General features: G+C 40.7%; 1 protein-coding gene across 4 annotated transcripts in view; it reads right to left on the reverse strand.

Annotated features, from left to right (window-relative positions):
* MGAT4C (MGAT4 family member C) overlaps window positions 1-27,387 on the reverse strand; it is a 91,576-nt gene that overhangs the window by 50,940 nt on the left and 13,249 nt on the right. The window contains exon 1 of one of the 4 annotated variants that reach the window (XM_072146519.1): window positions 17,368-17,436. The exons of the other annotated variants lie outside the window; for them this stretch is intronic. The gene's annotated coding sequence lies outside the window, so the exon portion shown is untranslated. Of the gene's footprint in view, window positions 1-17,367; window positions 17,437-27,387 lie in introns of those variants that run through there. 4 annotated transcript variants of the gene reach the window in all.

The following is a 27,387-nucleotide window of genomic DNA, read 5'->3' on the forward strand; positions in this document are numbered from 1 at the left end:
GGTACTCGAAACGGGTCGTTGCTCGGACGAGTATTTCCCCTGCTCGAGATCGAGCATTTAATTAAAAAAACACAGTGAAGAACAATGAAGAATAGAATAAAAACAGTGAACACAGTGAACACAGGATCATTTAAGTGAAAAAGACAGTGAAGAACACAGTGAAGAATAGATTACAGATGTTCGGCACATCTGCTTACTTGTCGGAAGATACGCGCGGAACGGCAGCAGGGAGACATCAAGCAGCAGGGAGACATCAAGCAGCACGGGGAGACATCGGGCAGCGGGGAGACATCGGGCAGCACGGGGCAGACATCGGGCAGCACGGGGGAGACATCGGGCAGCACGGGGGAGACATCGGGCAGCACGGGGGAGACATCGGGCAGCACGGGGGAGACATCGGGCAGCACGGGGCAGACATCGGGCAGCACGGGGGAGACATCGGCCAGCACGGGGGAGACATCGGGCAGCACGGGGGAGACATCGGGCAGCACGGGGGAGACATCGGGCAGCACGGGGGAGACATCGGGCAGCGCGGGGGAGACATTGGGCAGCGCGGGGAGACTTCAGTGGAAGAAGAGGAGCGATCCCGGGACAGCGTATCACCCCGACAAGTAAGCAGATGTGCCGAACATCTGTAATCTATTCTTCACTGTGTTTTTCACTGCACTTTTCACTTAAATGATCCTGTGTTCACTGTTTTTATTCTATTCTTCACTGTTCTTCACATCTGTTAACCCCTTCGTGTCTATGCCATTTTAGACCTTTAGGACCAGGCCCGATTTTTAAAATTTGCCCTGTGTCATTATAGGAGGTTATAACTTTTTGACACTTTAACATATCCAGGGGATTTTGAGATTGCTTTACCGTCACACATTGTACTTCAAAGTAATATTAAAATTTTGATGATATCTTTTGTGTTTAGTTATGAAAAAAATTTAAATTTGGCAAAAATTTCTAAAAATTCTTCATTTTCATAGTTCAAAATGTTCTGCTTTTCAGGCAGATAGTCATAGCACCCAAGTAACTTTATAACTAACATTTCCCGAATGTCTGCTTTATATCGGCACAGGGTTTTATGCATCTTCTCTCTTTTCTAGGTTGTTAGGAGGTTCAGAATTTTGGGAGCAATTTTTCTCATTTTTAGGAAAAACGCCAAAACCCTTATTTAGAGGCACATGCTCAGCTTTAACTGACTTTGAGAGGCCTAAACAGCAGTAAACCCCCATGTATCACGCCATTTTAGAAACTACACCCCTCAATGTGTAAAAAAATCAACTTTAAGAAGTATGTTAACCCTTTAGATGCTTCACAGTGGTTAAAACAAAATGGAGGTCTAATTTACAAGCTGTCATTTTTTTTAGACAATATATTAATTTTGGCCAAAAATTAAACCGTCACAAAGTATTAAATGACAAAAAACTCCACAAAGTTTGATACCCAATGTCTCCCGAGTCAGAGGATGCCCCATATGTGGTGGTGACTGCTGTACGGCCGCACGGCCAGGCATAGAACGAAAGGAGGCGCCATTCAGAGCAGATCTGCAATGTCACATCTTACAGGCTATAAAATGTTTATTTTTTGTCATTTGGACATATGGGGGATTATTTTTTTGTGGATGAGATCCACTTTTCAGGTACATCATTTACGGGGGGGCCGAATAGCTAATAATCAGATTTTATTAACTCTTTCTTGGTGGTGGTTAAAAAAATCATTGATTCTTGTTTATGGTTTTTAGCATTTTTCCCCCCCGACGTTCACCATACCATAAAAATAATGTGTTATCTTTATTCTACGGGTCATCACGATTACGGCGATACCCCATTTATATGGCTTTTTTATGGTTAACTTGTTTTGCAGAATATAGAACTAATTTTGTGAGAAATTTGCTTGTTTTTGTATCGCCATGTAACAATGGGCAGAACATTTATATTTTTTTGTTTACAGCGCTGGTTTAGAGCTTATTTTTTGCGGGACAAGCTGTACTTTTTCTTGGTATCATGTTGGGGTACATTTTACTTTTTTATCACTTTTTATGCACTTTTTATGCTGTCAGATGTGAAAATTTAATAATTTTTGTGAGGTTTTTTTGTGTGTTTTTTTACGGCGTTCACTGTACGGGTTCAGTGACCATTTTATTTTATTGTACGGGTTGTTACGGACGTTGTGATACCCAATATGTTGTGTTTTTTTTGTGATTTTCATTTTTTTTTTATGTTTTATTTGATTACTGCATGGGACGGGACTTAAGGGGACTTTTATTCTTTTTAAATAATTTTTTTTAGTTGCACCTTTTTTTTTAACTTTTTTTTTACTGTTTTATTTTGTCCCAGGGTGGGACATGAACAAGTGATCATTTGATCACTTGTTCATTGTAATATGCTGCAATACTAATGTATTGCAGCATATTACATAGTCAGCCTATGCATTCTGCATAGGCTGACAGCTGCACTGTTAGATCGTGCACAGTGCACAATCCTAGCAGGCAGCTGCCATATGCAGCCCAGAGGACCTGATCGGGCCTCAGGGTTGCCATGGCAACGATCAGCACCTCAGTGCCCTGCACGGAGGGTGCCGATCGTCGCGCCGATGCACCATAGACGCCGCGGTCACTATGACCGCGGCGTCTATAGGGTTAAACAGTCGGGATCGCGATAGTCGCGATCCCGGCTGTTACTGCGGGATCCCAGCTACCGCGTACCGCTGGGATCCCGCGGCGATCGCAAGGGCTCAGCTTCTGAGCCCGGGTGATCGCCATGACGTGATACTACGTCAAGGTGCGGGAACGACCCGCATCCTATGACGTAGTATCACGTCAAGGTGCGGGAAGGGGTTAACTTGTCGGGAGATAATATACGCGCGGAACAGTGAAGAATAGATTGCAGATGTTTACATACATCTGATAACTTATCAGAAGACATTCTTTTTCAATTAAATAACACATTTTATTCCTGAACCATGGCCCCTTTGAAAAATGCTCGGGTCTCCCATTGACTTCAATGGGGCTCGTTATTCGAGACGAGCACTCGAGCATCTGGAAAAGTTCGTCTCGAATATCGAGCACCCAAGCATTTTAGTGCTCGCTTATCTCTAAAGAAGACCCATAATATAGAATCTAAAAAGCTTGCTTGCTTGGTTCTGTAGCCTTTTAAAGTATGCGGTTACATCACCTTTTTGCAAAACCACCATAATACAACATCTAAAAACCTTGCTTGCTGAAGCCTGTTAAAATTTGGGGTTAAATAACCTGTAAAAAAAACACTATATTGCAAAAACACTATAAATTAAAAAAACAGGGTCTAAGAGGCAGACTCATGGGTTCCTTATGGGGACAGACAATGAGAAAAGGGTTACTGACAGTAGCAGCGGAAGAAGGGGGTTGGTAGCAACTCCAGCAGCAGGCCAGAGGTGTCAGTGTCATCAAGCAGTCATGTCCTGGCAACCAATCCTACAGTTACAGAATGGTTAGCTCAGTCTTCTACATGAACACAAGTGATGGAGAATGTCAGCTAGGAATAGCTGGGCTCTTAGACATCACACCTGGCATAGCCCAGGAAAAGGCTATGGGCCCTCACCTACACTCAAACTGCCTCTTACTAATGTTTCTCCTTCTGTCAGGGAAGTAACATCTGTCACCAACTCTCTTATGCTTTATGCTAAAGAGCAAGAGCAAAGGCCACTAAGGTAACCCCAGATTTGGAGGAGTGGTCCCTTAGTGTAGAAGCTGTTGCCAGTCACATATGAGCAGGCATTAGGGGAAAGTGCCATCAAATGAAGATGATAGTGACAAGACATTTGTGGATGATGATGTTGCCTATTGCACGTCCGAGCTGGGATAAGAGGTGGCTGCATCATCATAATGTGGCAGCACACAGATCAACTCGTAGGGTGGCAGAGATGAAGTCAAATGTGCCTGCATTGTGTGAAGTCAACTGAGCTCCCAGATAATATGTAGGATTTGAACCCAGAAGGTGAGCCATGGACAGGGTGAAAATGTTGGCACCAGAGCAGCTAGCGTCTGTTCATCAGCAGTCTGGGCTCCTAACTAGAGATGAGCGAATATACTCGTCCGAGCTTGATGCTCGTTCGAGCATTTAATTTAAAAAACACAGTGAAGAACAATGAAGAATGGAATAAAAACAGTGAACACAGTGAACACAGGATCATTTAAGTGAAAAACACAGTGAAAAACACAATGAAGAATAGATTACAGATGTTCGGCACATCAGCTTACTTGTCGGAAGATACGCGCGAAATGGTGCAACCAAAATAGTATGTGAAGAACACATTTAAGAACACGGTGAGCAGCACAGAGACACCAGAGAGCAGCACAGAGACACCAGGGAGCAGCACAGAGACACCTGGGAGCAGCACAAAGACACCGGGGAGCAGCACATGGAGACACCGGGGAGCAGCACATGGAGACACCGGGGAGCAGCACATGGAGACACTGGGGAGCAGCACATGGAGACACCGGGGAGCAGCACATGGAGACACCGGGGAGCAGCACATGGAGACACCGGGGAGCAGCACATGGAGACACCGGGGAGCAGCACATGGAGACACCAGGGAGCAGCACATGGAGACATCGGGGCAGTGCATGGAGACATCGGGGCAGCGCGGAGACACATCGGAGCAGCACATGGAGACACCGGGGAGCAGCACATGGAGACACCGGGGAGCAGCACTTGGAGACACCGGGGAGCAGCACATGGAGACACCGGGGAGCAGCACATGGAGACACCAGGGAGCAGCACATGGAGACATCGGGGCAGTGCATGGAGACATCGGGGCAGCGCATGGACACATCGGGCAGCACGGAGACACATCGGGGCAGCACGGAGACACATCGGGGCAGCATATGGAGACATCAGGGCAGCACATGGAGACATCGGGGCAGCACGGAGACTTCAGTGGAAGAAGAGGAGCGTATCTCCCGACAAGTAAGCAAATATGCAGAACATCTGCAATCTATTATTCACTGTGTTCTTCACTGCGTTTTTCACTTAAATGATCCTGTGTTCACTGTGTTCACTGTTTTTATTCTATTCTTCACTGTTCTTCACATCTGCTAACTTGTCGGGAGATAATATACGTGCGGAACAGTGAAGAATAGATTGCAGATGTTTGCATACATCTGCTAACTTATCCGAAGACATTCTTTTTCAATTAAATAACACATTTTATTCCCAAACCATGGTTCCCTTGAAAAATGCTCGAGTCTCCCATTGACTTCAATGGGGCTCGTTATTCGAGACGAGCACTCGAGCATCAGGAAAAGTTCGTCTCGAATAACGAGCACTCGAGCATTTTAGTGCTCGCTCATCTCTACTCCTAACCTAAAAAGCTGTTTTTCCCTGCATTCCTCTGCTGGTTCAAATCCTCCTCCTCATCTTCATGACCCTTCCTCAACCTTAAATGTCTTGCAATTATCACATCTACTAATTTGTGTTCTAAGTGTAAGTGTACAAGGAAATCTATTTTGTGTGAAACTGGCACAATAGCGTTCCATAGTAGGAGGGAAGTGTATGGAATTTGGTGAGCCTTGCTAATCATGGAGGACACTTCATTCCAAATCTTGGTTGGTTTACACTACCTTACTCTGATCTTTTGTACCATACTTTGGTTTAATGTTGAAACATTTTAAGCCTTGTCCCCAGACACTTTCAAATGTGGAATAAAATTGACTTAAAACACAATAAAATATGGCACAAGGCATGCACTATTTTTTTTTTAAATAAACAATAAATAAATAAATAACCTTACCTTTTGTAAGTAGTTATTTGGAATAAAAATATGTAAATTTCAAAGCAGTATGTCAAATGCAACCATCTAAAACTTAAGAAAAATACAACACACTGGCCTTTTTTAGCTGTTCATCTCTAAGTTACATCAGAATAATAATCATTTAAATATAAAAATCGATATAAGTAATGATTACACAATATAATTAAAATATATGAACACTCATACAAGTGTCACTTATTTTTCTGTATTGTGGACTAAATTGGAAAGAAAAAATTCAATTGACCTTTGTACATTCTGATATCAACAATCATCGGTAATAACAGAGTCTGAATAATATATTAAAATGATGGATTCAGTCTGGAAGAATATTAAATAATGATCAATATTGTATATTTCAGACAGCATATAATATCTCGAGAAAAAAATCAATAACCACCCTAGCTGCTAATATATGAGGATAGCATCTCCCCGCCATTAAATAACAATTTATGCATCTACTGTACAGAAGATACCTGACTTATGGTTTAAAGATAACAGGCAAAAATTTATACACTGCAAACAGCTTGCAGCTAAATTTCATCGTTGCATTTCTATATGGAAGATACCATCTTTAGTATTTTAATGTTAATCCTTGATTTTATGCAGTTATTCATTGCTGGGAACATTCTAATCAGCCTTCAGGAGCAAGACCTAAAATCTGTATTCAAGGATAGAGTTTCGGAGTAGGAGATGCAGTTATCTCCTTTATTAAATTCTTCATATATGCTAATCTTCGAGGTGTGAGCGTGTTTGTCCCTTTGTCACTGCATAGACGGTTGATATTGGAAATAGCTCATTTAAATATCAATGCAGCAGATACAATGGAGTTTGAATAATTATTAGAAATTGAACAGGATATCAGGTCCATACTTAGCATTTAAAGGAATAGCATTAAATGTGTCTACATGTCTTTTTTATATCTACCGTCCTATATCAGTGTATTTAATAGCCAGGCAGCCATTGAAACATAATAGACTTTAGATAATGAAAACATGAGGGATACTAATGACTTGCTCAGCCTACAGAGAGGATAAATTAATGGGTGCAAAGTATTTTAAGACTTGGAGAAATCCGAATTAATGAAGGTATTTATTTTACATTGTAGACACCTAACAAATTACACATCTTATGTTATATTGCCAATAGGCAGCTACAGATTATTAACCCCTTAACACTGAGGCCCTTTTTCATTTTTGCGGTTTCAGTTTTAACTCCCCACCTTAAAAATTCTATAGCTTTTTTATTTTTCCATGCAAAAAACTGTGTAGTGGCTTGTTTTCTTCCTAACAAATTGCACTTCATAGTGACAGCATTTAAGATTCTGTGGCGTGCAATGGGAAGTGGAAAAAAATTCCAAATGCAGTGAAATTCTGGTGGTAATAACTTTTTCATACTTCAGTGTACAGAGCTAGTGTGGTGTCATTTTTTGCAAGTTCTGATGATGTTTTCAATGCTTCTATATTTAGGACTGTACCCCCTTTTGATCACTTTTTGTAGAATTTTTTATATTTTTCAGATGGGCAAAAAAGTGGCATTTTTGACTTTGGGCGCTATTTTCCGTTACAAAATTAAACACGGTGAAAAAATTCAATATTCTGATAGATCGGGCATTTTTGGATGCGGCAATAACTAATGTGTTAATCATTTTTACTGTTTATTTATATGACTTCTAGGGAAAAGGGGGTGATTTGAATTTTTAGGTTTTTTTCAATATATTTTTTAACCATTTTTTTTACTATTTTTCAGACCCCTTAGGGTACTTTAACCACGGGTTGTCTGATTGATCCTACCATATACTGCCATACTGCTGATTTTCCTCCTCATTCATTACAATGAATCACACATTGTACTGAATAGGTTAAAACAAGACAGCCTAGGGTCTTTGTGAGCACTCTCCATTCACCCGCAGCCGATTCATGACATAGTACTACATCACGTGTCGGTAAAGGGTTAAAGGAAACCTACCACTTGAAGTGGAAGGTATAAGAGGGTACTACCGAGCACCAGCTCAGGGTGAGCAGGTGCCGGAGCTTATTTTTGTTAGTGTTTTAAACCGCAGCAACCCCTTTTTAACCCCTTAAGGATGCAGCCATTTTACAGCTTAAGGCTCAGTCCCATTTTTTAGATTCTGACCTGCGTCTCTTTATATGGTTATAACTTTTGAACACTGTTACTTATCAAAGCGATTCTGAGATTGTTTTTCCCCACATGTTGTACTTCATTTTATTGGTAAATTTTGGCTGATAAGTTTTGCGTTTATTTACAAAAAAAAGAAAAAAATGATGAATTTTTAGAAAAATTTGCCATTTTTGAAATTCAAAATCACCGCGTTTTCAGGCAGATCGATTTACCACCTAAATAACTTGCCGAATAACATTTCCCATTTGTCTACTTTACATTTTCATAATTTTTGAAATGCTTGGATAATTTATTTTGACGTCACGCGGCCTACAAATCGAATAGCGATTTTCCGTATTTTCAGAATTGACTATTTTGGGGATAAATACTGTTTGAAATCAAATTTTACATAATTAGCAACAAAAACCCCCTATATAACCAACCCATTTTCAAATCTGCACCCCTCAAACTATCAGAAACAGCATTTACAAAGATTGTTAACCCCTTGAGATCTTCATAGTAATTGAATCAAAATGGCGGTGAAATTTAGAATGGTCAAATTTTGTCGGTTATACGTTCATTTAGCCCTAAAATTTACACATTTCCAAAAGATAAAAAGAGAAAACTCACCATAAAATTTTTTCTACAATTTCTCCTGAGTGCAGCGACCCCCCACATGTGGACATTACTTGTGTTATGGGGGCACAGCTAGGCGCAGAAGAGAAGGAGCACCCTGCAGCTGCCAGGATTTTAGATTTCTCGTTGCCCCCTTTTGAAGGCTATAAAATTTTCGCTTTTCCGTTATTTGGGCCATGTGATGGCATTTTTTTTGCGGGATGAGATGCTTTTTCCAGTGTTACCATTTTGGGGTTGGTATCACCTATTGTTGAAAATGTAGGAACTTTTTTTGAGGTCATGAGTAGAAAAGCATCAATTCTGTACTGGATTTTTAACTTTTTTTTTTTTTCGTGTTCACCGTATAGCCCAAAAATCATGTTATCTTTATTCTATGGCCCGATACGATTACGAGGATACCAGACATGAATATTTTTTCTTATGTTTTACTAAATTTGCCAAATAAAACCCTAATGTGGGGAAAAATCTATCATTTTTGCATCGCCGTCTTCCAAGTGGCATAACATTGTTACGTTTTTGGCTACAGAGCTGGTTGATGGCTTGTTTTTTGAGGGACATGTTGTTCTTTGCAAAGGTATCATTCTGGAGGACATATGTTTTGTTGATCACTTTTTATTGCATTTTTAGTGGGATATAATAGGTAAAAATCATAATTTTTGGTGGGTTTTTAACGTGTTTTTTTTTTTACGGCGTTCATCATATGGGTTCAATAGTTATTTAGTTTTATTCTATGGATTGTTATGGATGCGTTGATACTATATATGTGGGGTTTGTGTTATGATTTAGACTTTTTTGAGCGTTATATGTCTCTTTATATGTTTTGGGGCTTATGGGCATTTTTAGTGATTTATAAAGTAATTTTTTATTGAAAAACATTTTTTTTTTACATTTTTTTACATGATCCACCATGGGATATGAACAAGCAATCATCTGATTGCTTTTTCTTGATAATACTCTGCAATACTAATGTATTGCAGGGTATTAGCAGTGCCAGCCTATGCAGATGCATAGGCTGACACTTTGCCTTTAAGATGACGTCACAGACGCCATCTTAAAGGCAATCCCTCCAGGCTTTCGATCGGGACCCCAGAGGTGCCAAAACAGCAATCGGCCCCACCGAAAAAGGTGCGGGGGGGGCGATCGTGGGGTAAAGACCCCCAGAAGGCATGTTAAATGCCGCGGTCGCGTTGACCGCGGCATTTAACGGGTTAAACACCCGCGATCGGAGCCCACTCTGACCGCGGGTGTTAGCCGGGGATGTCAACGGTAGATTACCGTTGAAATCCCGCGGCTAACGATGCCAGTTCGGCTGCTATGCAGCGCTGAACAGGCATCGTCTCTGCGCAGTAGCTGTACTGCACTGAGCGCTATTCGCGGGACTCAGCGCAGTACAGCTACGGCGCAGAGCATTAAGGGGGTTAAACTTTATGGCCGGAGCTGCTTCGGCGCAGGGAGGTACGTGCTCGGCGCGCGACCGTGCACGCGGCTACATAGGAAGTGAAGGAGAGCCGTGCGCACGGTCGCGCGCATGGTGCGCCGAGCGCGTACCCCCCTGTGCCGAAGCAGCTTCAGCCATAAAGTTTAAAAAGTGTTTTAAACCGCGATACTGCGGTTTAAAACACTAACAAAAATAAGCTCCGGCACCAGCTCACCCTGAGCTGGTGCTCGGTAGTTCCCTCTTATACCTGCCACTTCAAGTGGTAGGTTTCCTTTAAAATTTCCTTTTAAATTTTTGCCTTCACATTTTATTGACATTTATTGATTACTTCTTAGGGTGTGGTCACACCTACTACTCAGGTAGGGTGCTTAGATAGGGTACTACCCCAATCTCCACAATACTAATAATAACCTGCCACTCCAAGGTGTGTCAAAATAGATATACTTGCAAGTTAGATATGCCTTACCTTCTGCGGAATCATGAAATGTTCTATATCCACCTTAGTGTTTATATACTTGCTGGGGATTTTATTGGTTGTGAGGATTGTACAAGGGGATATTTTGTGTCTATATTCACTTTCTTCTATATAAAAGGTTCTTGGAAAAAACCTATTACATGGTGCACATTTATTGCACCAGATGATGAGGAGTTCAAGGTCTGGCGTGCTGATGCTGAAGGGAAGAGCAATGTACCCCTACTCCAATTTGTGAATGGACTCTAGAAGTACTGCTGTCGTTTGAGATTTTTATTCAATTTTGTGGGACAGAAAAGCAAACTCATTGGGGCACATTTACTAAGGGTCCGAATCGTGTTTTTCCGCCAGAGTTCCTGAATTTTTCTGAATTGTGCTGAATTGCCCCGGGATTTTGGCGCTCGCGATCGGATTGAGACGCATCGGCGCCGGCTTGCACGTGACAGAAATCGAGGGGCGTGGCCATTGGAAAACCCAACGGATTCGGAAAAACTGCGGAATTAAAAAAACAAATTGTGTCGCAAAATCTATCACTCACATGCACCAGGAATAGGTTGGTGAACTCCAGCGGACCTCGGCAGACTTCAACGCAGCAGCGACAAATGGTGGACATCGGGCGCATGACCTTAGTGAAGACCTGATTCCTTGTCGGAGAACGCGCCACTGGATTGCGACATGACCAGGTAAATGACCCCCATTATGTTGTTTCCCAACAATAAGCTTTGTACTGGCATTTTTCTTTTCTAGCTCCATTTTCTCCTGTTATTATCCTTCTCTGTTCTGCTTTGATTGCATTGTAGGCTTTCAAGGTTTAATACTGAGTCTTGTTGAGCTTTAATTATTACAGCACACAGTTTGTGTACCTAAAAAAGAACCATACGACACAAATACTTAATGACCTCCAATATATATATTATCCCTTCTTTCTTGTTTTTCGTCTTATTTTGAGCATTGTGAAAATAGTACTTTGTGCACTTTTTTTTGCATGTGAATACACCCTAAAAAAGACTTCAAAATCATCGAGCAATAGTATCTAGAGATGAGCGAGCACTAAAATGCTCGAGTGCTCGTTATTCGAGACGAACTTTTCCAGATGCTCGAGTGCTCGTCTCGAATAACGAGCCCCATTGAAGTCAATGGGAGACTCGAGCATTTTTCAAAGGGACCATGGTTCGGGAATAAAATGTGTTAATTAATTGAAAAAGAATGTCTTCTGATAAGTTAGCAGATGTATGCAAACATCTGCAATCTATTCTTCACTGTTCCGCGCGTATATTATCTCCCGACAAGTTAGCAGATGTGAAGAACAGTGAAGAATAGGATCATTTAAGTGAAAAACACAGTGAAGAATAGATTGCAGATGTTCGGCACATCTGCTTACTTGTCGGGAGATACGCTGTCTCCGTGCCCCGCTGTCTCCGCTCCGTGCCGCTCCCCGATGTCTCCGTGCGGCTCCCCGCCGCTCCCCGATGTCTCCGTGCCCCGCTGTCTCCGTGCCCCGCTGTCTCCGTGCCCCGCTGTCTCCGTGCCCCGCTGTCTCCGTGCCCCGCTGTCTCCGTGCCCCGATGTCTCCGTGCCGCTCCCCGATGTCTCCGTGCAACGATGTCTCCGTGCGGCTCCCCGCCGCTCCCCGATGTCTCCGTGCCCCGATGTCTCTGTGCCCCGATGTCTCCGTGCCGCTCCGTGCCGCTGCCTGATGTCTCCATGCTGCCGCTGCCCCATGTCTCTGTGCTGCCGCTGCCCCATGTCTCCGTGCTGCTCCCTGGTGTCTCTGTGCTGCTCCCCGGTGTCTCTGTGCTGCTCCTCGTTGTCTCTGTGCTGCTCACCGTGTTCTGCAATGTGTTCTTCACACATATATATTGTTCTTCACATACTATTTTGTTCGCACCGTTCCGCGCGTATCTCCCGACAAGTAAGCAGATGTGCCGAACATCTGTAATCTATTCTTCACTGTGTTTTTCACTGTGTTTTTCACTTAAATGATCCTGTGTTCACTGTGTTCACTGTTTTTATTCTATTCTTCATTGTTCTTCACTGTGTTTTTTTAATTAAATGCTCGATCTCGAGCAGGGGAAATACTCGTCCGAGCAACGAGCCGTTTCGAGTACCTTAATACTCGAACGAGCATCAAGCTCGGACGAGTATACTCGCTCATCTCTAATAGTATCTTTCCTCATCCCATTTGCTAAACTAGTTATACTTCATAAATATACAATGTAACAAAGGCCACAACCGGGTCCACTAAAACATGATCCTTAGAATGACTGATCCTCAAAATGATGATATATCTCTAGGTAGAGCAAGGCTTATTATGCATTCACATGGGTGAAACGGAATTAATTCTTGTTAGGATCAGCAAAGTCAAACTAGACAAACACAGTCTGTTGACTGACTATGTCTAATCCTCAGGGAACTGTCCTCAGCAAGCTAGTGAATGTTATCAGCGATTATCAAAGCCACTGTCAAGAAAATGTGAACTTGTGGTTTTTGTGTCTGGGGAGATCATGTCATGCATACAGAGTTGGAAAGGAATAATTAACCAAACGCCCTTCTCAAGAAGTGTACTTTCCAGACCTGAAACATTTAGAGACTCTCTGCTTCATATATTTAAAATGAACATTCTTGCTATAAGTAAATTAGGACAAGAGTACAGATTATGTAGCTCTAGCTGCAGCTCTCTATGGTTCACCATCTTTATGCTGTTACATTCCCAGTATGAATATATGAGTAAATTCTCACATTTCTGAATTAGATTTGTTATATTACCGACCCATGATTTAACTCAACTGACTTTATTTAAATTATATAATTTTTTGGAAGCATAAAGAATGAAAAAAAATATTTATAAAATTAAAGCAGTATTTAAATTATTAATGTAGGAAATGGCTTGTTATGCATCCAATTGTATTTCAACCAATCACAAAAGCCTAGCAACCTGAGAACCAACATTACAGGGAAAACTACCAAAACCAATCACAAAAGCCTAGCTACTGTATATTTATCCGTCACATATACTTGAAAACAGTTTGGCTTGCACTGGCACCTCTCTAACCGCCTTAGACACGGTACGAGTCAGCGACCTTGGTTTTCATGATAGGTGACTGCATTACAGGTGGGTTCCACATTTGTCAGATATGCATAAAATATCCTGTATATAAAATGGTATGGTAATACAGTTACCCTTTCAAGTACTAAGGGAGGAATTTATTAAGGGCTTTGTTTGATGGTGTAAAAAAAAGATGTAACTTTTGGTGCCCACCCTCTTATCATATATAAAAACATGTGACTTTCAGATGCTTTTTTAGCATACTCATTACTTTTCAAAAAAGTGAGTAGGATTAACCAAAGCTGTATAGCCTTTATTGTACCTGTTCATATATTGATGTTAACACCAAATAGTAGCAGAAAACCCCACCATAAATAAAAATCTCTCAGGTATATATTTCATTGACTGGTGTGTGGACAACCTGAGAAACAACATTACAGGGAAGTCTACCTTTTGATTTTATAAATTATGAACCAAACATACCTTGAGAATGCTGTAGCTAGACTGATGCAGGATCATATCTTGTTCAATCCCTAAACTGAGTGGTTTTGCTAAAAAAAACTATTACACTATATTTTTTAGCAAAAACACTCAGATCAGGGACTAAACAAGATATGTTTCTGCATCGGTGTTACTACAGCATTCTCAAGGTATTTTTGGTTCACAATGAATAAAAACAAATGGTAAGGATGCGGTCACATGTTGCATTTTGAAACCTATTACAACAGCTGGTGATTTGCCTAATTACATTACTGTTAACATTTGCATTTACAAAATGCATAGTAAACGCAATGTAAACACACAAGTGTTAACAGCTGTTTAATTAGACAAATCTCAGCTGCTGCAATGCGTTTTTAACGCAATGTGTGACTGCATCCTCAGAAGTAACCAATAAATTAAAAAAATGTAAATGTAAAAATTTCAGAATTTTCAAAAAACAGGTTACTGTGCAAAATGTTAATTCCAATTAACATGTTAAAATAAGGTCCATGAAAAAAATCCTTCCTGTGCACCTGCCCTGGACCAGGTGCAGATTTGCGCCTGAAAAGTCGCAAAAATAAACAAAAAAAGTGATACATAAATAAAAAGTCGCAGGGAACATCTGGAAAACAAACATATTTAACCCCATAGCGCAATAAGACGTACCCTTACGTCTTACTGCGCATGGGGGAGTATGAAGAGGGCTCACAGGCTGAGCCCTCTTCATACTCACCGGGCATTTGCTTCATAATGAAGCAAATGCCCGTCGCTAACACCCGCGATCGGTGCTTGCACCGATCGCGGGTGTTAACCCTTTGATCGCCGCCGGCAAAGCTGCCGGCGGCATTAAAGAGCCAGCGGCGCGTGGGCGCCGCCATCTTGGCTCCGATCGTCACTCCCCGTGACGTCACCGGGGAGCGGCGATCCGTTGCCATGACAGCCTCGGATCACACAATGATCCGAGGCTATCATGTTTTAGGCCATCTATTACAATGTGCGATCTGCACATTGTAATAGATGGTATGCAAAATCCCCATATACTGCCATACTGTAGTATGGCAGTATATGGTAGGATCAATCAGACAACCTAGGGTTAAAGTACCCTAGGGAGTCTGAAAAATAGTGAAAAAAATAAATAAAAAAAAGTAAAAAAAAAAAAATTATATTAAAAAAACATAAAAATTCAAATCACCCCCCTTTCCCTAGAACTGATATAAATATAAATAAACCGTAAAAATCATAAACACATTAGGTATCGCCGCATCCGAAAATGCCCGATCTATCAAAATATAAAGACCGTTTTTCACTGCGTTTAACCCCGTAGCGGAAAATAGCGCCCGAAGTCGCAAATGGCATTTTTTTGCCATTTTGAAAAATAGAAAAAATTCTATAAAAAGTGATCAAAAGGTCGCACAGTCCTAAAAATAGAAGCATTGAAAACGTCATCAGAAGTCGCAAAAAATGACACCACTCACAGCTCCATACACCGAAGTATGAAAAAGTTATTAGCGCAAGAACACGGTAAAATGAAGAATTTTTTTTCTGTACAGGAGGTTTTAATTTTTGTAAATGTATGAAAACATTATAAAACCTATACAAATTTGGTATCCCCGTGATCGTATTGACCTAATGAATGAAATAGACCTGTCATTTGGGGCGCACAGTGTAAGCTGTAAAAACAAAGCCCACAAGAAATGGCGCAAATGTGTTTTTTCATCATGTTCACTGCATTTAGAATTTTTTTCCCGCTTCCCAGTACACGGCATGGAATATTTAATACCATCACTACGAAGTGCAATTTGTTACGCAGAAAATAAGCCATCACATAGCTCTGTACACGGAAAAATAAAAAAGTTATAGATTTTTGAAGGTGGGGAGTGAAAAATAAAAACGCAAAAACGAAAAAGGGCCTGGTCCTTAAGGGGTTAAAGGAAACCTACCACTTAGTATGGCAGGGGTAAGCTGTAAGTACCGAGCACCAGCTCAGGGTGAGCTGGTGCCGGTACTTACTTTCGTTAGTGTTAAAACCGCGGTATCGCGGTTTTAACACTTTTTAAACTTTAGGGCAGAAGACACTTCGGCGCTGCGTGCGCACGATCGTGCGCGCGCCTCCATAGGAAATAGCGGAGATGTTGCGCGCGCACGGTCGCGCGCAGCGCCGAAGCCCCTTCTGCCCTAAAGTTTAAAAAGTGTTAAAACCGCGATACCGCGGTTTTAACACTAACGAAAGTAAGTACCGGCACCAGCTCACGCTGAGCTGGTGCTCGGTACTTACAGCTTACCCCTGCCATACTAAGTGGTAGGTTTCCTTTAAGGCACTGCACACGCTGCAATTTGACAAGCAGAAATAATGATACATGTCCCCCATAGTTACCATCCAAATTAGTTACTAACATTTCCCATACATCTGCTTCATGTTTTTATCATTTTTAAATATCTTAATATTTTATGACATTGTCTTACAAATTGAACAGAAATCTTCTAGATTTTCACAGAAATTTCAATATTGAATTTTGGGATCATTTTTGGTTTTAATGTGTTTTGAAATATATAATATCAGAATTTCACCCATCAACTTATTAAAAACAGCTTTTACAAAGCTTGTTAACGCTTTGAGAGCTTCATAGTAACTAAATCAAAATGGAGGTGAAATTTAGAATGGCCTAATTTTGCAGTAATACCATATTTTTTCGGACTATAAGATGCTCTTTATGATAAGATGCACTCCAGATTTAGTCATCCAAAAAAGTAAAAGATATATTACATTAATTATACCAATTAAAATATAGCTGTTGGTCAAACACAAGCATAGCACACTTCAGCTCAGCTACATCAAGACATTTACACACACAGCTCTGCTATATCCATTCATTCACACATACGCAAACAAAAATAGGAACACACTCCGTATTGCTATACATACTGGGCACTGCTGTAAACAATGGACACTGCTATAGACACTGGGCACTGCTGTACACACTGGGCCCTGCTATACACACTGGGCACTGCTGTACACACTGGTCACTGCAATGCACAATGGACATTGCTATAGACACTGGGCACTGCTGTACACACTGGGCCCTGCTATACACACAGGGCACTGCTGTACACACTGGGCACTGCAATGCACAATGGACACTGCTATAGACACTGGGCACTGCTGTACACACTGGGCCCTGCTATACACACTGGGCACTGCTGTACACAGTGGGCACTGCAATACACAATGGACACTGCTATAGACACTGGGCACTGCTATAGACACTGGGCACTGCTATAGACACTGGGCACTGCTGTACACACTGGGCCCTGCTATACACACTGGGCACTGCTATAGATTATGTGCTCGGCTATACACAGAAAACACACAGATAAACTCACACCTCTTCTTACCTTTTCCCAGTCCTTAGATCCTTCACTGCTCCACCTCCGGCAGTGCTATGCAGGCACTTATTAGCAAGATTTTTTCTTATAGTCTAAAAAATATGGTATGTTCATTTAGCCCTTAAATTTACACAAAGTCATCTTCAAATGTGTTATGCAATGTCTCCCGAGTACAGAAAAAACCCACATGTGCATGCACAGAAGGAATGGAGGGCCATTATGTAGCAGTTTTGCGCTACAGAATTTAGTTTTTTTTCAGTTTCTTCAATGGCACACTTTTGTTAGTTGTAAAATATATGTACTTCTGTTAATGTGGTCATGTGGAGGCTTATTTTTTGTGCTATGAGATGTATTTTCCAGTCATACTATTCTTGGGGTGCCTCTATCTTACTAATGAAAATGTATTGTCTTTTGGGGTGGCATAGAAAAAAATGTTAATTTTGTAATAGGTTTTTAAATTTTTTTTTTTTTGTGTTCACCAAAAGTAATATTGGGTTCATATTATGTTTTTGGTATATGCATCAGTGTATACATTGGGAAAGCATAGTTGTTGCCTCTGTCTGAACAGTATATGATGAAGAGGGTAGAAGAAGAGTGAAGAAATCAGGTGATAACTTTTTGAGGCTAACTGAGTATACTTGATGGTGAGCTTTCTAGAATACTAGTTCTCTTCGTCAGACATGATGTTATGCATGAAACAGAAAATTCACAGCATTTTATACACATAATAGTAATTTTATTTAACAAACTTTAAGGAGGCAATACAGGCGGTCCCCTACTTAAGAACACTCGACTTACATACGACCCCTAGTTACAAACGAACCTCTGGATATTGGTAATTTATTTTACTTTAGCCTTAGGCTACAATAAACAGCTGTAACAGTTATCGCAGGTGTCTGTAATGAAGCTTTAGTGTTAATATTGATTCTTAAGACAACCCAACATTTTTAAAATCCAATTGTCACAGAGACCAAAAAAGTTCTGGCTGGGATTACAATGATAAAATATACAGTTCCGACTTACATACAAATTCAACTTAAGAACAAACCTACAGACCCTATCTTATACCTTACCCCGGGGACCGTCTGTACTTAACTTTTTAACGACTGCTGTATCAGGACTCTACTGCGGTCATTAAGGGTACTTCTGAGGCAATCTTTCTACCTTTGCATGTGTTTAGCCACTTATACACTGCAGGGGCCATGGTGGCTGTCACCAGCTGCCAACAATAGACACCGTGCAGCTGCAATCACAGGGTGCTGAAAGGTTTTGCATGGCAGGCTGGGGTCCAGTGAAGGACCCTAGGACTGCCTATGTTGAGTATCTAATAGATGCCTGTTGAAGCGCATTATATAAGAGTGCAAACAATCTCATGTTAGAGTCCCTTTGTGGGACAAAGGGATATAAAAAAGAAAAAATAAATTTAAAAAAAGTTTAAAAAAAGCTGCAAAAAAGCACCATACACACAAAAATTGTCTGCCCCTTTAAGAAAAACTAAAATCACACAGATTTTGTACCTCCACACCAGTACTAACCCAGGCTGCAAAGGCTACATGTCTAAAATAGTATTTGCAATCAAAAAACTTTATGAAACCTCTTTTTTACAAAAAAAAATAACCTGCAGGACTTTTCACAAAGAATAAGCCCTCACACAGCCACACTGACAAAAATTTGTAAAAGTTATGGCGCTTGGAAGGGGGTGTTGCAAAAAGTTGTTTCTCTAAAAGTATTTCATTATGCAAAGAAAGTCACTAAAAAAAACCTAGAAAATGTGCACTGCTGTATGTATATTGGTCCAGAGAAAAAAGTTATCATGTTATTTCAGTTTATTGATTGCATTATTTCTTAAATATAATGTACAAAAAGGGTTAATAAAAGTTTACCAGTAGGATATAGGAAACCCAAAAATTGTGCTATTAAAAATTACATTTTATCCCGGAAAAAACAAGACCCCAGGCAACATTCTTTCTTAAATGATTGCATTCTTTCTTAAATATACTGTACAAAAAAAGGATTACCGTATATACTCGAGTATAAGCCGACCCGAGTATAAGCCGAGGCCCTTAATTTTACCACAAAATACTCGGAAAACCTATTGACTCGAGTATAAGCCGAGGGTGGGAAATGCATTGGTCACAGCCTCCCCAGTGTATATAGCCCGCCAGACCCTGCCCCAGTGTATATAGCCTGCCAGACCCTGCCCCAGTGTATATAGCCTGCAAGACCCTGCCCCAGTGTATATAGCCTGCCAGACCCTGCCCCAGTGTATATAGCCTGCCAGACCCTGCCCCAGTGTATATAGCCTGCCAGACCCTGCCCCAGTGTATATAGCCTGCCAGACCCTGCCCTAGTGTATATAGCCTGCCAGACCCTGCCCCAGTGTATATAGCCTGCCAGACCCTGCCCCAGTGTATATAGCCTGCCAGACCCTGCCCCAGTGTATATAGCCTGCCAGACCCTGCCCCAGTGTATATAGCCTGCCAGACCCTGCCCCAGTGTATATAGCCTGCCAGACCCTGCCCCAGTGTATATAGCCTGCCGCCACTGCCGGACAGATCGCACAGAAGATATACAGGGGTCGCCGGAAAGGTGAGCTTAGATATATTTATTTTTTTGACTCGAGTATAAGCCGAGTTTGGGTTTTTCGGCACATTTTTTGTGCTGAAAAACTAGGCTTATACTCGAGTATATAAGGTAATAAAAATCCCAGAAAAAACAAGACCCCAGGAAGATGCAGTGACAGAAAAATATACGCATTGCTTGTAGAAGGAATTGATTAAAAAAACAGAAAAATGGCCACAAAACAGGTGCTGACATAAACGATTAATCAAAGTAACTTTGTAAACAAAAATAGTTAAAAAAAAAAAACAGAAAACCAATAAGCTAGTCCACAAAAATAAAAAGAAAAAAATATAGATATAAATAACCACAATTGTCCTGTTTGACGATTGGTGGGGTCCCAAATATCCTTTCTTATACTCTAAACTGTGTATTATCGTAGAAATCATAGAAAACATACATATAAATAGCCTCATTTACATTGAGGAGATGTATAGATGTTCTACGTAAGTTAACATTGATCCACAGCAAAGAATCGGTGTTCTGGTAAAGCAGAGAAGCTGTTGGCATCCACCCAGTGCTCAGAGCCCATTAGCTGCTGTATGTTACAGCGTGTATGCCGTTGGTCGTCTTCATGATGAATTTTTTGCCCCCGCTTATAGAATGAAGAGCTCTCTCTGCTCTTACAAGTGAACTGCTCTGTGAGTCATGAAAAAGAGAGAATATAGAACACATGCTAAAAACAGACCTAGTATATGTGATAATAATGTAATACGAGTAGCGTAAATAATTGTAGCTAGTGCTGAATAGAATAAGGAACTATTAGAGTGGTTTATTTGGGACATATGACACATTTATGACATATCCACAGTCTACAGGAGCTTGTCTGCTCAGATGATTTTAGAAAGCGAATGGAGAATGCTAAGGAGCATGTGCATCCTTATCCTTGTCACGGTACTGTGTTAAGCCCTGAAGGATATCACATCTTTTTGATGTCAAAATGCATTGCTGCAGATTTATCATTAGGCAGTTCTTTTGGGTGTCTACAGAACCCTATTGGTACATTTTGGACATAAGATTTGTCCAACATGAAATGGGTTTGTGGCTTTTTTTGACTTTTTGACAAAAAAATAATTCAACTAATTGTAATACTGAGACATTTTTAAAGAAAAAAACTGGCTTAACTAAAATTATAAATTACCCGTTGTCTTGTTATTTCAATATAATCTAAGACACCTATGGTATAGTTCACACCTTCATTTGAGCTTTTGCTATTCATTTCCGTCACAAAAATGATAATATAAAAATATTAAGAGAAATGGTGCAAACATAACAAAATCCATTAAAAGTCTATTTCCATCAATGGACATTTTAAAAGATCATATAGTCTTCTATTATCATAATTTTTGTAATGGAAAAAGCCATCAGCCCACCCCGCCCCTTAAGCTCATAGCCTTTTTTTCTCAGTGACCCCAGCAATAGGTACCATGGGAGCCATTGAACCCTTTTTTGGAGATTAATGGAAAATTATCAGCAGAAAATCACCTCAAAGTTTTAATGTTTGACAAATTTAATACATGTCACTGTCCAGGGCTTTTTTACCTTTAGGCACTTGTGGTAGGGCCTGTGCCTAGGGTTTCTAGTTACTCAGGAGCATTTGTATTTTCATTATTTTTTTTCTGAATTTTCCCTTTTTATAAGATCATAGTTTATAGGGTGGAATAAAGACACATGTCCATCAAGTTCAACCAAGGAAAAGAAGGGACTGGTTGAGGAAGAGATTTATGGGAAAAATTCTATATAACATAACCACCGATGTTATTTAGGTGTAAAAAGGCATCTAGACCCTTCTTGAAGCTTTCTGCTGCCCTGGCTGTGACCAGCGCCTGAGGCAGGCTATTCCACAGATTGACAGTTCTCATAGTAAAAAAGCCCTGTCGCCTCCGGTGATTAAACCTTGTTTTCTCCAGAAGGAGACATTGACCCCGCGTCTTTTTGATTTAATCTGAAACAATTTACCACCATATTTTTTTTTGTATGGACCATTCATATATTTAAATAAATTAATCATGTTCCCTTGTAGTCGTCTCTTTCCCAGACTAAATAAATCTAGTTGTTTTAATCTTTCCTCATAACTAAGACCCTCCATGCCCCTTATCATTTTGTCGCTCTTCGTTGAACTCTCTCCAGCTCCAGGGCATCCTTTTTATGGACCGGTGCCCAGAAGTGGACAGCATATTCCAGGTGAGGCCGAACCAATGGCTTTTACAGTGGTAATATTACATCCCTATCCAGAGAGTCCATACCACGTTTGATACATAACATTATCTTGATGGCTTTAGAGGCAGCTGATTGACATTGCATGCTGTTATTTAATTTATGATCTACTATTACCCTCAGGTCCTTCTCAACAAGGGACTCTCCCAGATTTACTCCCCCAAGGTCATATGTTGCCTGTGAATTATTATCCCCCAGGTGCATAACCTTACACTTATCCACATTGAACCTCATTTGCCAAGTGGATGACCAAACACTCATTTTGTTCAAGTAACCCTGCAGCCTATGGGAATCCTCCATAGACATAAGAAAGATCCATAAAGATCTGTCAAGGCTTTATAGTTTGTGTGCTGTCCCGGACCCAGTGGCGTAACTTGAAGCTGATGGGCCACAGTGTCAATTCTGTGTCAGGCACCCACTATATTGTATGGTTTATAGTACTAATCTGGAAAAGGGGCCCATAGGCATCTTGACCCCAGTAGGGACCACACCATCTGCGCCCTTTTAAGTTACGTACCTGATCCCAGCCTTCTCTACACTCCTCCCCATCCACTTGGAATGGCAGTGGCTATAAGTGGCAACCTTTTAATGGCTTGTATACCAGAAAACTATATATATACTAGGATCATAGAACTGCAAATTCACCAACCCAACAGGGAATCAATGTCAAAAAATCAAACATTGCTTAGCAATATATTGGAAGACAATATTACTTCACATTGTACTAGTTACTGACCTCTTGTCTCTTTTACAAGATAAAAGAGAGCGATCAAAGGCAACTTTTATCTGTGAAATGTACTACATATGACATTAGAATGGTTTTAAGTGTCTTTGTATGGCTTGATAGAATTTTATATAGCCAAGGGGAAAATTACACGCTGTGGCACATTTAATGTGATATGCATACATATCATAACTATTGGCTACATATGGCCAGAAATATGTTGAATATTATGCCTGATTCAATTACCTTAAGATAAATGCATCAATGTGGTAAAACTTTCCTTGTGGTGACTCACACAGCTCTTCTGTATATACACAGCTCCACAACATGCATACACACAGCACTGCTATATACACATATGCAGGATTTATGCAACTTGTAATAAATCCTTGCCATAACATAGTTTACATGTTTTTCCATTGTGGCCTCTCTCTTGTATGTGATTAATATTATGCTAATCACTTCACTGAATCTCCATCAGACTTCTGATGCTGCTTGGGCTATAATTTGTTTGTAATTCGGAACTGCATATTTTACAATTATAGCCATAGTCAAATTTTTTTTGGTCTCTGTGACAATTTGATTTTTCATAAGAACCAGAATTAACAATAAAGCTTCATTACAGACACCTGTGATAACTGTTATAGCTGTTTATTGTAACCTGAGGCTATAGTATGATAAATTACCAACATCCAGAGGTCCTTTTGTAACTAGGGGTTGTGTGTAAGTCGGGTGTTGTTAAGTAATCCCTTTCAAAACCTTTCCCAAGAAGCATGGTTCCATATGCACATAATAAATGCCAAACCACAAGAAAAAATAGGCTTCTTGGAGCTCACAATTGATATACAGTCCAGGGCCCATGTGTTTAATCTTAAGGAAACAGTCACAAAGGTCTGGCACTGCTCTCCTGAATCTGAATGATAAAATCTAGGCACTTTAAAGAGGACCTGTGACCAGAATTTTACCAGCACATCAGTAATACTGGCTTGTAAAGAGTTAAAGGTCCTCATTGTATCACCTAAAATTATCAGCCATGAGGCACTGTACCTTAATTACAGCCTTGTTTCTCTTATTCAAATTAGAAGCAATCAACTTCTGCTGGTGATCCAGGCCTCATTCTTCGTCAAATCTGGGCCTGAACAGACAGGAAGTCCTCTTACAGTCCTTACCAGAATGTGACTTTCACTGCATATTGTAATAAGCAGTGAGCACCAAGTAGGAAATTACAGATCTTAAAGGACACCTGTCATCAGGTCTGTGTCACTTGTCCTGTCACTACTACCTGTTGGAGCAGCTCACAAGGATCCCATCCCAGCCTTTATCTAGTTATTTCATACATTATTCATTGTAAAATCATCTATTTTTTATCATGTAAATGAGGCTGGTCACATGGTCAGAGGCAGTGATGTCACCCCTGTTCCCCCTCCCCTCTCCTCCCCCTGCTCATGTCTGTGTGTAATGTCATACCTCCCAACATTTGTGAAAGGGAAAGAGGGACAAAATGGCGGCACGCGTAGCGTGCCTCGGCGATCCCCCTAGGCCACACCCCCCAATCACTCCCTGGCCACGCCCCAAATTTTAGCCATACTATAATAATAAAAATCATCTCAATAAAAAAAAAAAAAATGTATCCTCATTGGGATTTGAAACCAGAACCTGCAGTGTCCATGTACAATAATGACACAGTGCCCCAACCAACTGAGCTATAACCTCTGTGATTAACAAGGTGGAGAATTTTGGTTACTAAGAACTATGACTACTGTTACACTGTGACACAGATTTACTGCCTTGGTATATAGGGAGGGATCTTCTCAGAGGTTATTATTGTAATTATGGAGACTATTATTATTATTATGGAGATGATTATTATTATTTTTACTATTATTAATAATCATCTCCATAATAATAAAAATAAAATTTATAATAATAATAATAATAATAATAGTCTCAATAATTACAATAATAATCTCTGAGAAGATCCCTCTCTATATATCAGTGCATTAGTCTGTGTCACAGTGTAAATGGCAGATAACACTTCTTAGTTACCAGAAATCCTCAGCTCTGTATCACTGGGCTTAAAGCTCAGTTAGTTAAGCTCCTGTCTATGGTGCAGAGGGTCCCAGGTTCCAATCTTTGCCTGGCCAAAACTTTATTTAACTTAATTAAATAAATAGCTTGTGTCTGGGGAAGCCCTGGAGACCATATATGGACAGATGCTGATCTGACCTGGTGACGTGGTCCCTGCTCTCTCAGCTAAGCCGACACTTCTCTGAAAAGGATTCCCTGCCCGATGTCTGCTCTGGGGAACCCTAGGAGATGCAGTGACCATATATGGACAGATGCTGATCTGACCTGATGACGTGGTCCCTGCTCTCTCCGCTAAGCCGACACTTCTCTGAAAAGGATTCCCTCCCGATGTCTGTAGAAGCCATTCTGTACTGTGAGTTCAGACTTTCAAAGTATTTAATATGGGGACACAGCGCCGGGACAAAGCGGGACCTGGGGGGAAAATCCGTGACAATCTCATAGCTGCCCGTGACGCGGGGCAGAGGTAAGAAAAACGGGAAAGTCCCGTCAAAATCGGGACGGTTGGGAGCTATGGTAATGTATAGTAAAGCATGGCTAGTGTGTGTGTGCTGCATCTGCTGACATGCTGCATCCTCCTAATATACAGGTGAGAGACACAGACATGAGCTACACATGAATCTGACATGTCCTGCTGTAACATGGCTGCCTGGAGCTGTTGTATCTCTCCTATACACACACAGGCTGCAGGGGGCGTGGCCACCAGCACCAGGAAGCACACCATTATACAGCCTCACATCATTATACAGGCTGTCAGTCATGCACTGGGGGTGTGGCTGTACCTCCCACTCATGAATAGAGTGGACAGCTTGAATATGCTAATGCTTCATTGGACATTTCACAGGTCATTTGCATACAGCTTTAGGACCTCATTGCTTAGGTTTACAGGCATGTAGAGGGACAATGAAGGGATAGAGGCAATGCTCTCTAATGGCAGTTTATGAAAATATATTTAGTTTACGGGGGTTATTTTGCATGACAGGTTCTCTTTAAGAGCCAAGTGGGGTGGACAGTCCAACTTAAAGAAAAGCCAACTTAAATGTTTGGCGAAGGATTTTACCAGCCCTTTGAGTAATAAAAGTACCTGATACTTTTTCACAAATCTCAGTGACCTCAGTTCAGATCAGCACATCACATTCAGTAAAAGAGGTGCACACAGTCATGGGGGTGGTGTAGAGTCACATGGAATGTCCACTCTTTCTTTTTAAGCACATTTCTATGTTTTCGTTTCAGTTTTTTGCTCCCCTTCCAATAAGTGACAGACCCTTTTTATTTTTCAGTTTACGAAGATAAAACATGAAATATGAAAGCTTGCTTTCTGCAGGCTAAATTGTACCTCCTGCTGGCAACACTTAATATTCAATGTAATCTACTGTGATTTCAAATGAAAAAGTTACAAATGCAGTGAAATTGATGTACCATTTTCTTGCTGCCACAGTTTTTGCCGCTTTCACTGTGCAGGCCAAAATACATCTCCACTTCTTTAGTGACTGAGATACAACATTGTAATAGTTGTTACTGTGCATTTTAATACCTTTATTTGCATTCTAGGGTAATGGGGAATGATTAGAATTTTTTGCATGCTTATTTGTTTTTGTTCATTTTTTTGAACTAAATATTGTAATATTTTTGGCTCCCAAGGAAATCTGATCAGTTATACAATATACTGAAATACAAGTTCTGCAGTCTCCAATGCAGGTCCTTTTGGGACAGCAATGGGAGTCCCGAGCGGCTGCTGACTATGAAAGTAACATATCATGGGGATCCACAATTACAGGGGGTGTCGATCACATCCAATATGGCAGTGTAAGCCCTCTCCATACAGCCTTAACATTGCTATGCCATACTATTATGATGCTGAGTTATGTAGTACATGTAGTATTAGTACATGAGTGTCAGGTATTTTTAGCAGTTTCTCTCTTGTAGTCGTTGTGTCATGATGTGTCTTGGCTTAGGGAACAACATTCTAGGCAGCATGGGACATAACAGCAAAGTTGTTGTCAAGACCTGTGACTTCCTATTATTGGAGGAGATACATCAACCTTTCTCTGCCACAATTCTGGTTTAATTTACATCTGAAATGCAGAGTATTTATTATGGGACACTTTCAGGCAGTTTTCAGACTCGTCCAAAAAGGGGGTGTGGTCTAGTCCAGGCGACAGAAAAATTCAGCCAACAAAATTCTTGTGTAAATTAGACCAACAATTAGCTGGCCTTAACTCCGACTGTGGAGTCGAACTATGCACTGGTGTATTCAGTGTCAGTTTTATTAAATCTCTGCCATTGTATGCAATGCTGAAAGATCATTTTCTGCATAATGAAGATTTCCCTGAATGATATTACGGTGATGGATTCCTTTCTTTGATAACAAGTTGGTGGTGGTT

This window comes from Engystomops pustulosus, chromosome 4, assembly GCF_040894005.1.
Source record: "Engystomops pustulosus chromosome 4, aEngPut4.maternal, whole genome shotgun sequence".
In the NCBI taxonomy this organism is placed as follows: Eukaryota; Metazoa; Chordata; class Amphibia; order Anura; family Leptodactylidae; genus Engystomops; species Engystomops pustulosus.